This window comes from Caretta caretta, chromosome 4 (assembly GCF_965140235.1).
Source record: "Caretta caretta isolate rCarCar2 chromosome 4, rCarCar1.hap1, whole genome shotgun sequence".
NCBI lineage: Eukaryota > Metazoa > Chordata > Testudines > Cheloniidae > Caretta > Caretta caretta.
The window spans coordinates 33,159,447-33,172,433 of NC_134209.1; positions in this window are offsets into that span (position 1 = coordinate 33,159,447).

A 12,987-nucleotide genomic window follows, 5' to 3' on the forward strand; every position below is an offset into this window, starting at 1 on the left:
CAAATCACACACAAGATGTCAGCCTTGAGAGCTAATTCTCAGAATGACCGGGAGGAGGTGCCAGACTAAGGGTGAGTGATGCACAGAGGTCCATTGTTTTATTGTTGATGGAAAATGTTGATAGAGTATTGCAGGGCTTCAGTTCATGCTAAATAAAAACCTAATAACATTTTCTGCCAGGAACATTAGCAGGATGACATTTTTAAAAATTGACTACTACTCTAAAAAGGTATAGGTTGTATAGTGTGATTCTATATTCATTATAAATCATTCATTTCTTTCTATAGCAAATGTGCTCAGTTTGCAAATAATAAAAGCTCGCTTCTATCTGTACAAGTTTATTCTGGGCTTTGATATATCATCACAAGTAACAGAAGATCTGCAGGCCTGTTAATACTCTCAGCTTCTGCTGTGCAATCCCGTTCTCTTCAAATTACTCTCTCTGTGATACCTGTGCAAACCCACTTAAGAGTAACAGGGGTGTACAGAGGTTGCTGAGGGCATAATCTGAAGGCAATGGGGTGCACAAGTGAAATTGACTGCATAATTTGGCCTGCAGACTTTCTGTAACTTGTTGTAAGCGTGCAATGGAAAGAAGGTCCCTTTGACTGTCAGAGCTCAGGGAGAGTTAAAACAGCTGGTAGAGAATCTTTGTAATTTAAAAAAAACAAAACAAAACTGTAAATATTTTATGCAGAAGTCAGTGAATCACAGTAGATAAGGAACCTGACAAAGCTGTTTATATAGTCACTTTTTCAAGAAGTACCATCACATTTAAGATCCAGCTCTAATAGCTTGTTGGATGGCCTGTAATAGGTGGATCAGCCCATAAGGCCTGGAATTTCTTTGAGCCGAAGTCACTATCGCAAGAAATCTAAGCTGTTGTTACGACTTATACCTTAACAAAAAAACCCACCAAGAATTGCCGATAAATTAACTTTCTTTTCTGTGATTTCCATGGTATTTAAGTAAAGCGTCAACAGATGTTTTGTTGACTGAAGTGTTACAGTAGTCATGTGTAACCCAATGTGTGCTGATTTAACATCTCTCATCTCAACCCCCATTCAGCAAGGGCTAAATACCTCTGTACCATGATGAAAATGTGACTCACAATAGGGAGGTCCATAACTATGGAGCTTTATTGATCAAATCTGTACTGCCGTAATGATTAAGTTTGCAGTGCATGAATGTTCCCACAGTACTGGATAATCTCCCAGTGTCCTGTTCCCACATGCCCTGGATTGAAAAGGGAAAATTAGGCTGGACTCTTTGGCAGACTTTTCTTTGATGATCAGGCCTTTGAAACAACCAATCTGGAAAGACTGTTTATTCTCTACAAGACTATACAGTTTCATGGAAACATGTTTCTTATGTTCCCAGGTATTGGAAAAATAACTACAGACTGCTGAAAATACCATGGTCATATCCTGAGCTATTTTGAACCTGTATCTAACCAATAGTTCTGGCAATGCAGTGTGTGTGCATTTTTTTTCAAAAGCCACATCTATCTTCTTTTTAAAAGCTATGTATATTTTGAACCATTGGAAATAGGCATTGTTTGTGCTTAAAGTTCAGCAGTGTCAGTGTCTGAGGGAAATCTTCCATGATGCAGAGAAGTCTCATTTTGAAGACTGACAAAGAAAGGAGAAGTATAGGATTTGCATATATTTAGTCTCAGACTTCTAAAGTATAGTTCATTTGACATTGTTATCATGCATTAAAATGGATCGAATGAAAAATAAAGGAAAGAGGGTGACGAGAGAGGATACTAGATGTGTTTAGAGCAGGTTGTTCTCAGTGTTCAGGTTTTGGGAGGGGGTGAGAGAACACACACTCTGTGTTCTTATCCTGATATCACAGCCATCTGAAATATCATGTACAGTACAATAAAAAACGTGTTTTTTTTCCCATCGTGAATTCACAGAAGACTGACTCTAGATGGACAAACTGCAGAAATCACTGGAATTTATGGGGAAAAAAATGGTGTCTCAATGCATGGCCAAATTTGTTCAAAATCGTTATAAAATACAGTGGAACTCTCAGCTAAGATTCAGTGAAACTCTGTTTTTAATACAAATAAAAGTTGAGAATATTTTCAATGTAGTGGAGTGTGCAAACTGTGTTTAAGAGTCAGATTAGTTATTCTGCTGAAAAATAGCTTTCTAATAAGACTTCCGTATGTGCCGTTTTGAAAAGTAGCAAGTTTTGTGCCTTACCTTTTAACTTTCTATTGTTCTGTGATTGTATTTGGTGACTATATGGTGTATTACACTGTGTCTCCTGGCCCGGATTTCTGATTTCTTATCTACTTTTTAAACTTTGTGGGGCAGTGACTATCTTCTTTTTTTACTTGTCTGCATGGTGACAAGTACAATGGGACCTTGATACCTAGTTGCTATCATAATAATATCAGTGTAAATCAAGAATACTCTATTTACATGAAGAGAGTCCTCTGATCAAAATCTGACCAGTTCTCTGTTGGGTGATTTGCCCGAATAAAAGCTACAGGATCTTTCCCATACAAATACTCAGCATTAGTAAGAAATACCAAAAGGCTAGATTCACAAAGGAACTCAGACACTTAGGAAACCAGTGGGATTCACAAAGACTGAGTGGGGCACCTAGGCTCCTTACACAAAAGCCAGCAGGCTAGGCTATTCCTCCCTAATGTGCCAATGGGAGGTGCAAAGGGGTATGCCCTAAACCCCACCACTCTCTAGGATTTTGAACTAAATGCTCTGCTTAACATTGTTTAAAAGAGGGAATTAAAATGGTAGGTATAGTTCCAAAGTAGACCATCAGGGGAGCAATTCCTCATGGTTGCTATCTGGTAAGCCATAAGGCTATTCTGGGCAGTATTGTATTGAGAATGGGTTGGGGCAGGAAAGCTGATGGGAAGAAAGCCGGAATGAATAGAGGCTAGTCAGCACAAGTATGTTTTTCTTCATGATTAGGGGACTTTCCCTTTATTGGATAAACCGTGGGCCAGGCAGAGAAGCCAATACAAGGAGAGTTCAGGACAAATTAAAGCTGGGGAAAGTTGTACAGAAAGAGAAGAACTCTGCCCAGGCAAGTTAAGGATTCATCTGGAGAAGTTACCATGAGTGACTGTTCTGTTGCAATGAAGTTTAGTTCTGTTGCTCAAGTGAGTTTCTGTGGCTTTGTAGGCCTCCCAACTCTCCAATTCAGAGACCAAATACAATTCAGTAAAATGCTCTGCATGTTAATACTCTCCACTGTTCACATCTGTCTAAAAAAGTGCACATTTTCCAAATCTCTGTAGTAATGAGGCACAACTTGTAAAGCACAACTTGCTATTAAGGAGGAGATGATTTAATGGGATAGCTATTTATTTAAAATGTTGACTAACAAGTCTAACAACCAGCAATAAGAAGTGGAATTAATATTCTGCAGAGTTCAAATCTAGATGCACAACTTTGAGACGAAACTATCTCTATATGAGAATTGAGTAGAGTTACCAACCAGTGTTTACAATGTGAGGATGAAATCTTAAAGAAAAGAGAATCCAAGGTACTTACTTGTTGGGAGTTTTAAATTAATGAAAAGTTCAAGTGACAAAAAATTGACTGAAAATGAACAAAACTTTGTGGAGATGACTTGATTCATCCAGACAAGTTGCTAAAATGTCCCCAGGACATTGGATTAGCATCAGAAAGTGGATTCTCAGAAGTGTCAGGGGAGCAATATTCCTGTTGGGACAAACTGACCACTAGGAATAATTTAGTCAGTCTAGCCTCTAACTTTGCAGAGAAACAAATCTAGAGAAAAGACCTTTCTTACCTTCTTTTTTTTTTTAAATGGGGAGGGCCAGAGAGGGGAGGGGAGGACAAACCATGTAATGACCCTTAATTGACAGGGTTATCTCTCTAATTCAGAACACTCCTGTTCTTTCAGATTACAGGTTTGTTACTTATTTCACCTATTTCATACCACACTCTTCATCATAAATAAGACTGGGAACTTCACAAGACAGTAACTGCTGCTACCATACCATTAACAGATTGTGGGCCAGATCTTGAGCTGATGTAAACTGGCATAGGCCCATTCATTAGTGAATTTACACCATCTCAGGATCTGTCCCTTAGTGTTATCCTGGAACAGGTAACAATGAATTTACAGGTAACTGGCTCAGCCTAACTATTCTAAATGTGTTAGGCTATAATTGCCGTTGTTTCTTGGAGAGAAATGTTAGGCCATGGTTTAATCAAGCTTCTTTTTATCCATTTTCTACAATTAAGCTAATTTGATTATAGGGATACGTTTAGTCTCTGAATAAGGTGCAGTGGTACCTGCACCAGGGTTAAACTGAACTCTGTAACACAACCTCCCTAATGAGAGCTTTAAACTTCCACTTTTGTTTCTAAAAAAATGGTGGAAGATAAACTTTTTTGAACCTTTCTTGATAAAAAGATGAATTGATACAGAGAATAACAAGCACTCCTTTTGAGGTTTTTTATTAACATGACTCTCACTTTCCTTTGGACCCCCTTTTTTTTGCAAGTAATGGAAAAACACTTTGGGACCTGTCCGATGGCCACATTACTGTTCCTTGTGTGCTTACTACAATATCATTTACATATTGGGAATGTTTTATAACTTTTTAACCATAACAAATATGTGCACACAGCTGAATCTGCTGAATTTAAATTCAGCAGACAAATCTGCCACGGTGCAAACTTCAAGAGGGGGAGGGAGAAGGAGACGGACAGCAGATGGAAAAGAGGAGACCAAGAACGGAAATCTCACCTAGGTGGTGGTCAGATTCCCATGCAGTTTGCTGTGGCCCTGAATACCAGCCTAGATAACCCCAAACTATCATCTCAGCAACTCTTTCCATCTTAGCCTCTGCCCCAACACTGCCTTTCAGAGTGACTAAATCAGTTTGGGTTTTCCTGTCTCTAAGCCCCATAAACCATGCCACTCTCCCAAATCCAGGATTCCTGATAATCATTATCCTACTGCTGACTAGTACAAATTAATTGTGCAATCCAACGGTGAACTGTGTATTAAGTTATTTCCATGAGTGGTCTAGAAAAGGGCTAGTAAATACTCCTATAGCTGAACTAGCAAGGAGCTAAGAATTTCTAATAACTCTCAAATGGTTAAGCTAACTACTTCAAACTTGTTTTGTAATCACATTAATACTTATTAAAGCAAGCAATCTCTTAAGAAAATTAACCCAGTGTCTTAATTTAAAAAAAAAAAATTATGGTAATCAACAAGATTAACAAAAAATGGCTAAGGAGACATTTTAGACTTTCCAAATGCAAACATTCAAATCTTTAACTTTCAAACTAAATTAACTTTCTGTGCACCGGGTACTTGATTTTTTTTTTTTAAGTGTCAGTAAGATCATCAAAACTTCCTGGCTTTGGATCATTCAAAACTGTTGGTAATTACTACAAAGGGATTCTAAGGAAATTGTTGCTGCTGATGAAGAGAGTAGGTTTGGGCCCCCTGTCCTTACAGTGGCTTCTTTCATTTAAAATGTTCTAAATAAATGTTCCATTTACTTAACTTGTGGAGGCCAGGTTCAGGAGGTCTTGGCTGAGAGTCTCAAAATGAACTGTTCCAGTTTAAGGAACTTATAAGCTTTTATCAGCCATTTTACGGACAACGGATGTTGTATGATACCTGTGCCAAAAATATAGGATTTGTTTTTATTTAAAAGTCCATGGAACTGAATTTCAAAATCAAACAGAATACCATTCATGCAACATTATTGCTGACCCATCTCATGCTTCTACATGACTTTTACATTAAAAAATTCTGCAAGTCAGTTGCTCCTACCATTTTGATGCAGTCATATTCCACAGTCAATATACTTGATAACAAACATCAATACATTAAAGCTATTGTATAACATAAAATATGTTGGCTGTGCTCTGTGGCTTAATTAACACAGTTGAAACATCCTTATTTTTTGAGTGTTTGATTTACAAACTTCAATATTTTTATGTTTCCTGGTTCAGAGGGTTTTTAAAAAGAACTCTGGTATCTGTGCTCAAAAATAATACATATCTGCATACACAAATAGGGGCTTGTATTCAAAATCACACCTAAATGCAGGTAAATGTATGCCGATATTTTTTTTTTCAGATCATCTGTAGAAACCCCTCTCTCAAAAACAAACCACCTCTGGTCCAGGATGTGGAGAAATATGAAATGTTTGAAGGCAAATACTGTAATCTGAAAGCATGTGTTCCTATTTGAAAGTTTTTTCCTAAATGTTATAGGAGAGCCCACTGAAATCAGTTCTTGCCTATCAAGCAGTCATATTGCTTGTTCTATGCCACTTTTTACATTAAGAGACATCTTAATACATTGAGCATACATTGAGAGGGCAGTGTTAGAATAACACGGTATTTATTTGAAAGACTGGTATCTTTCACATAAGGAGTGCATCACGAAAGCTGAAATCATGTGTTACTAAAACTGCACATGAGAAATCTTCAAAATGAAAGTTTGCCAGAAAACTAGACATGCAAGAATTGCCTAAGTGATAGTCTAAGTTCTCTTGCAAATTACTGTGTGACCAGATAGTAGTAGGATTTTGCTAGATGCATGCTTTGGAAAAGTGCTTTCCCGTCCCCCCACCAAAAATTTATTTTGGTTGCATGAGGCTGCATATCCAAACCATATAAATAGCTAGATAAAATGACTTGCCTGACATCTCTTCTGTACTAGTAGTTACTATAACTATTTTTTTTACTTGAGCGTTTTTGAATCAACTGTACTCAACACACAATGAAACAAAGTACCTAATTTCAGTACTTTATGTGTACACTCAGTAAGAATATTCTAGCTACTAGCTCTAGAATCTGTAAACATGGCCTCACAATGGCCGACGTCATCCAAGAACAATACACAGAGGGGACCATCCCTGTACTGTTCACCTTCTTATTACACAGTAGGTGGTGAAGATTAGCTACTGCCACAGCACTGTTCTCTCTCTCCTTCCCTCAAGACTACTCTGACTGCAGGTGACAACTGCATAGCCTGACAGGTGGACTGGGGCATGCTTGGTGATGCACTTTATCCCCCAACTCCCTGTCTCCTTGGAGATGACCCAGATAAGTTGATAGAGCCTCAGATTTTGTTTTTCGTGGAGCATTCCCCCAGGTGTTCCAAGAAAAGCTGCAGCCACGATATTCTCACTGCCATTGTAATGGGGGGATGTGCTAGGGACAGAGTTGGTGTTGGGGCACAAGATGTCCATGGGTGCAGTACCAGCCTCCTGGGGCTGCCTAGGAATTTCTTCAGGCTTGGGGGATGGGCCTTCTGACTTCTTCTTCTGGTATGGGAAGGGCAAACTTCTGAAAGTCTAAGGACTGTAAGAGGGATTTCCTGGAACTTTGCTACCACAGAGCACCCTTCCATGGATTGTTCCCCTGGCCGCCTCCTTGCATAAGTACCCTGGTTACACGCTCTGCCTGATGTCTTCCCTGGTACTGTGGTGATGCTGCATCCCTTTGCTCCTTCAAATGCCTCCTTAAAATCCACCACATTTCACAATCCCAGTGTCCGTGGCTCACTCACCTATGCCAACCTTTCATTTAATACTTTCTTTGTTTAAAGAAACATGGTGTATAACATGCAAAATGAGCTACGTGGTATTGCGTATGTCTCCCCTCCTTGTACAAAGTTGTCTCTCTGGTGTTGATGTCATTAGTGAACTGATGGCCTGCTCCAAGCCCATGGGCATCAATGGGAATCTTTCCATTGTCTTCTATAGACTTCACATCAGACTTCTGAACTGTAACTTCCTCAGGTCATGGACTGTACGTTCAGCACTGTGGTCTTCCATAGAAGTTAAGTAGGGGAATTAAGAAAGGTGCAACATCGGTAATTACAGCCTTCCCAAGTGGCATGAATAGGCTGATGGCTGATGTCCAGGCAGGTTCTTCCCCGGCTGAAGTAACAGGCAGCAAGGAGGGAACTTAAAGTGACTGTCCAGAAAAGAAACTTCTTGGCTAGCATCCTCAGCTGAGGGAGGGAGAAGCCTCATAAAATCAAGACTTCTCCCTTCCAAACAGTGAGCTGGGGAAAAGGAAGGGAAAGCCCCCATGCCACTTTGAATGCCACTACAACAGTAGCAACATTGAGTGGGGTTTCCTTGCACATCCTACAGGATGAGAGGTAAACCACACACCCCATAAAAGAGAAGAAAAATCTTTTTTAACCTGAGGATGCTTGGGTGTAATGTCTATTCAGAGATTCAGAAGGTTGAAAATTGAATCAAAGGGTGTGTTTTTTGTTTTTGATTGGGGGTGGGAAAGGAGAATTTTGAGAAAAGTGAAAATTTTTCATATGTTTTTTGATAATTTTTGATCAACGTTTTTGAAAAATCTCAAGAAAATTGGGGGCAATGTTAAAAAGGCCTTCTGGGGATAGGGATTTTTCCAACTCCTTTTTCCTTTTTTTTTCCATTGTGAAAGAAAGTGTCAGTGGTGATTTGTGAAAATGGGTTTCTATTTTTTTTCAGACAAGGCCTACATATAGTATATTATTCAGCTACTAGACATCTGTGAGTGCTGTATAAAGTTATAGACAGGATGTGGTCCCTAGTAAATAAAGGGGACAAATTTGCACAGGAGCTGTGTGGAAGCCTGTTGATCTGTAGTTTGTAATTTTGTGTAATGCACACCTATTTAATGTACACTGATTCTTTATATGGCATCATGATTCCATCGTGAGAGTGGGACAGGGTTTCTCTCTGTGATAGAACTATTCAGAGATGGGGTGCTCATTTTCAGAACACCTATTCACAATTCATGTTAGGCAAACAGAAAGAAACTCATCTGGATTTTCAGTTGGCTTATGAAGCTTTCTGATGCTTAAATGACACAGAAAATTGCCTTCCTTTTGGACTTGATAGCTGCCTAAGGCCCAAATCCTGATATCAAATCTGTGTGGGTAAAAGCAGCTGCTCATGCACAGGGGAGCTCCGTAACTTGTCAGTGGGCTTCCATGCAGATGCTAGGGTCCACTCATGCAAGATTGTGGCTTAAAGAGACTCTGTTGTCTAACCTAACGTGTTGTTTACTTTTCAGTGAAAGATAAATGGTCAGTGTCCCCAGCTGGCAAAGATCCCTAAAAGTTTTTTGTGGATGCACAATGGCATTTAATTAAACACTTACCTTTACTGAAACAGAAATGGAATTTACGCATTGACTGTTGGAGTCTCCAAGAAACAAGAATTATCTTTCTCTCTGATTTTAACAATGGATTTACACTTAGCATCCCACAACAGATACTGTTTAACAGTATACTGGATTCTGACTTTCACTGGTTAAAATAGAGGCACTCGCTAATTGTGCTGAATTGCAGTCCATTATTAAATAGGGAACACCTCCATTCTTTATGCTTGTGTACTTGGTCCCCAATTTTTTTTTGGGGGGGGGAATAAAAAGTACTACATTGTAGTTCATTTTCCTGTTTTCTGGGGGATTTTTTCTTTAAGTCAGATATTCTGAAATTACCCTTCAGATATGAAACTTTTTCCTGTTTCTTGCTGTTTATTTGACAAGTCCTCCCAGATCCCACTTTTTAAAAAAAGATAGATCCCATTTTCTAATGAGTAGAATGGGGTCATCTGGTACATATGATTCTAGAAGGGCTGGGATAATTCCAGCTCTCACATCCATTCTATTAAAATTTTTATCTTTATACTGAAATAGTTCTCATTTTACACATACCTTGATAAAAGAAGAAACTTGATTAGGCTTGTTGTTGTTTAGTTCCTTAACTGATTTTGTTCATTTTTTTTCCTGCAGCTTAACGTTGTTTCTCTACATGTGTAATGCTTTTGATGAGCTGACTAAAGTTTTGTATCCAAATTTGGTAGACTTTTATAAGGGTCACTCTCCTTTGTGAATGCACAGCTGCCACCTCCTTCTCAGGGATAGCTTGAAACCAGACTCTTCTCTCTAATTAGCATGACTCTAAACTGGGCCTAGGAGTTCTGCCCAGAGTTGATAAAGATGTTTTTCCTGGTGTGTTTGTGAAGTTCCGAACTAGTTAAACACTGACACCCTGTTCTAAGCCTTAAGCCCCTTCTAACCAAAAAGACCCTCATTCCAAAAAAACTCTTGTCCTAATCAGTTTTGACCCTGAAAAGGGAAAAACTCCATGAAGTCCTACCAGGGACTTCATATAAAATCAATAGCAATAGATGGGCCGCATCCTACAAAGATACTTTCATGTACTTAACTGACTGCTCATGAGCAATTTTTATCAACTTAAATGAGATTACTCATATGCATAAAGTTAGGTACTTGCGGTAGGCCCTGATCCTGCAGACACTTAGTGATTAAATTGCATTTGGGGCATGTTTGTGTGTGTTAAATCCTGACAAACGATAAATCCTGAGCTAATTGGCTGCTTTGCAACTGCAGCCAAGACGTTGCTGGGTTGAAAATGTTTTAATATGATTTAATGCAATATTTTTTTCTTAAGGTGTTCTGCTATAGTTAAAGATGGAATATGTTTTTGAGAGACTAGAACCTCAGAATCTGGGTCTGTACTAACTCATAGTCACTTAGGACTGTATTCTGCTATCTTATCGCATTCAGCAGCATTTAGCATCTCAAGAACTCCCATTTATTTCCCTGTGATTACCCAAGGACTAAAGTGTTACTTAATATATTTCAGGGGTTCAGAAACTATTCCCTTGACCTACATTTACTTCAATGTCCTCACACGCCAAATGGGAGGGGATGGGGAATAACTATGTTCTCCCCTTAGAGGTATAGTGAGGCATAACTCAGGGTTCTTGGAGCACTTTCTGATGCTCAGATGAAAGATGCTGTAGAAAAGCATTGTTATAACATTAGACATGGGCCAAAGACATTTAGGGCCAAATGGATTAAAGATTTCAAGAGGTGCCCTGTTCACTGCGCCCCCAAAATATGTCCACTGGGATTCAAACGTAATTGTGTTCACACAAATGCTTAATCACAAGAATAATTTGCTGGCAACCTCCTATATCTGTGAGAATATTTTATACTTTGTTTAAAAGTTCTCTAAACAGTGTAAGAAGAGTACTTTTCAGGTGCTAAGAAGCACTTGGACTTTGGCCCTAGGTCTCACAAAGCTTTCAAGTTTTGCTATTCTCACAATGTGATACATGTGTTGACATGCATTTTTGCTTACTTAGTGAGCCCCTCTTTTTCCACTGCCAAATGACCAGTGTAAGTGCTGTACAGTGATGAGATCTGCAGCTCATTTTGCAGATAAATGTCTTATAATTGTTCAGAATCTTGTCACCCACAAAGTTTATTGACAATAGTTTGCTTTTATTAATTTTAAAATGAGATTTTTTTGGAATGATCCTTTGAAGTTATATTCTTATTAATTGCTGGGATATTGAAATGTTGATTGTGTCCTTTCAGCACTTAGTCAAGTTAAGGATTTTAAGTATAGCTACACCTTTGTCATACAGAATACACCATGAGGCTGAAATAGGAAGGATAATATATTGGGGTGATACGCCACAGTCCCCTATGATAAGGTTGCTCTCCGTGTTCCACTCAAAGTGCAGATGGTGGGAAAGATTTTTATATTCCATTGCTCACTTTTAAAGTACACTGACCACGTAATTTTATGTGATGTTAAGACCACACAAAAACACATAACCTGGAGACTAAAAGATTAAAGAGGGTGAGCAGGAAGAGTTTAAAGGATGATACCGGTAGCAATAACAATCATGCAACCTGGAAGCCAGTTTGGATTATGTTTGTGTGATGGGCATAGTACAGATACAGATTCTAGAAAATTAAACAAAATAGATTTTTGTAGTCACACAAATAGAAATAATTGCATATTATCAGTGTGACTTTGTCACTGTGGAGTAAGCTTTAACCGAGTAAAAACAGAAAATGCAGTATTTTTTTTTTTTCAAAATTTACTTCTTGTTAATTCCAAATCAAGTAAGTAGACATGAAGGAAAAGTAGGTCATAATCAGAAGATAATGTGGGGGTGGACGGGAAAGTGGTTATGGGTAAAGTTTTGTTAGAATTGCATGTTGTCTCGTGAATCTTAAACTTTTTCATATCAATCTGATTTTTTTTATATATATATATAGTGTAACAGTTTGAGCTGCGTGGCCTTTATAAGCCTTTTGAGGTGGCTATACAGCATAGATGGTAAGTGGAAAAGTAGCTCTGAAATCCAGCTTTAGCTGAGAAAAAAATAGGTTCTTTATTTTAATTTCAGGTACTTTACAGGCAAAATTGAATTATCTTAAAACACTACAAATAATTTATCATGTTAGTTAGGTGCCTTCTTCCCTGTCATGTCATCTGATCTAATGGTTCTTTCTTAATTTATGACAGAAATACTGTGAAATAAGGTAAATGTCAACTATAACGATGCTGTTTGTCATGATGGAAAACAGTGAGCAAGAAATTATGTTTAATGCATCAAAGCAGGAAATTTGAAGTAGGTTATCCCAGCTATAGTCATAAACTATTTTTCAGGGGGGAACAGCGGGGGATGGGGGTTCTTGTTACTAAAAACACAACTTTAAAACATGCACATAACAACTGATTATAGGCAACATGGTTTAGAAGCACATTTCCCCCTTAAATGAAGGGAGCAAATGAACACTTTCTCATTTTTCTAGTTTTTTAGGAATACTAATAACCAATTAACATGGGCCAGAAAAGATAATTATTTCATTCTTCATGCGTAGGGCAACAGAGGTCATGGTATAAAAGCCCTATATATGAGAATCAGCTGCATTTGTCAGTCACCTTTCCCTCGTATGTCTTATTCTGATCCAGATTTCTTTGATTCTGGATTTCATGGTGGCTAAAAGAATCCTGTAGTGATCACTCTAACACCACCATGTTCATAGTCAGTGGGGAGAACATGGGTAATGCTATACTATATTGAAAAGATTTTGGGGAATACAGAAAAGGGCACAGACCTTGGGCTTATGTTTTAAAATACTTGAGTATACA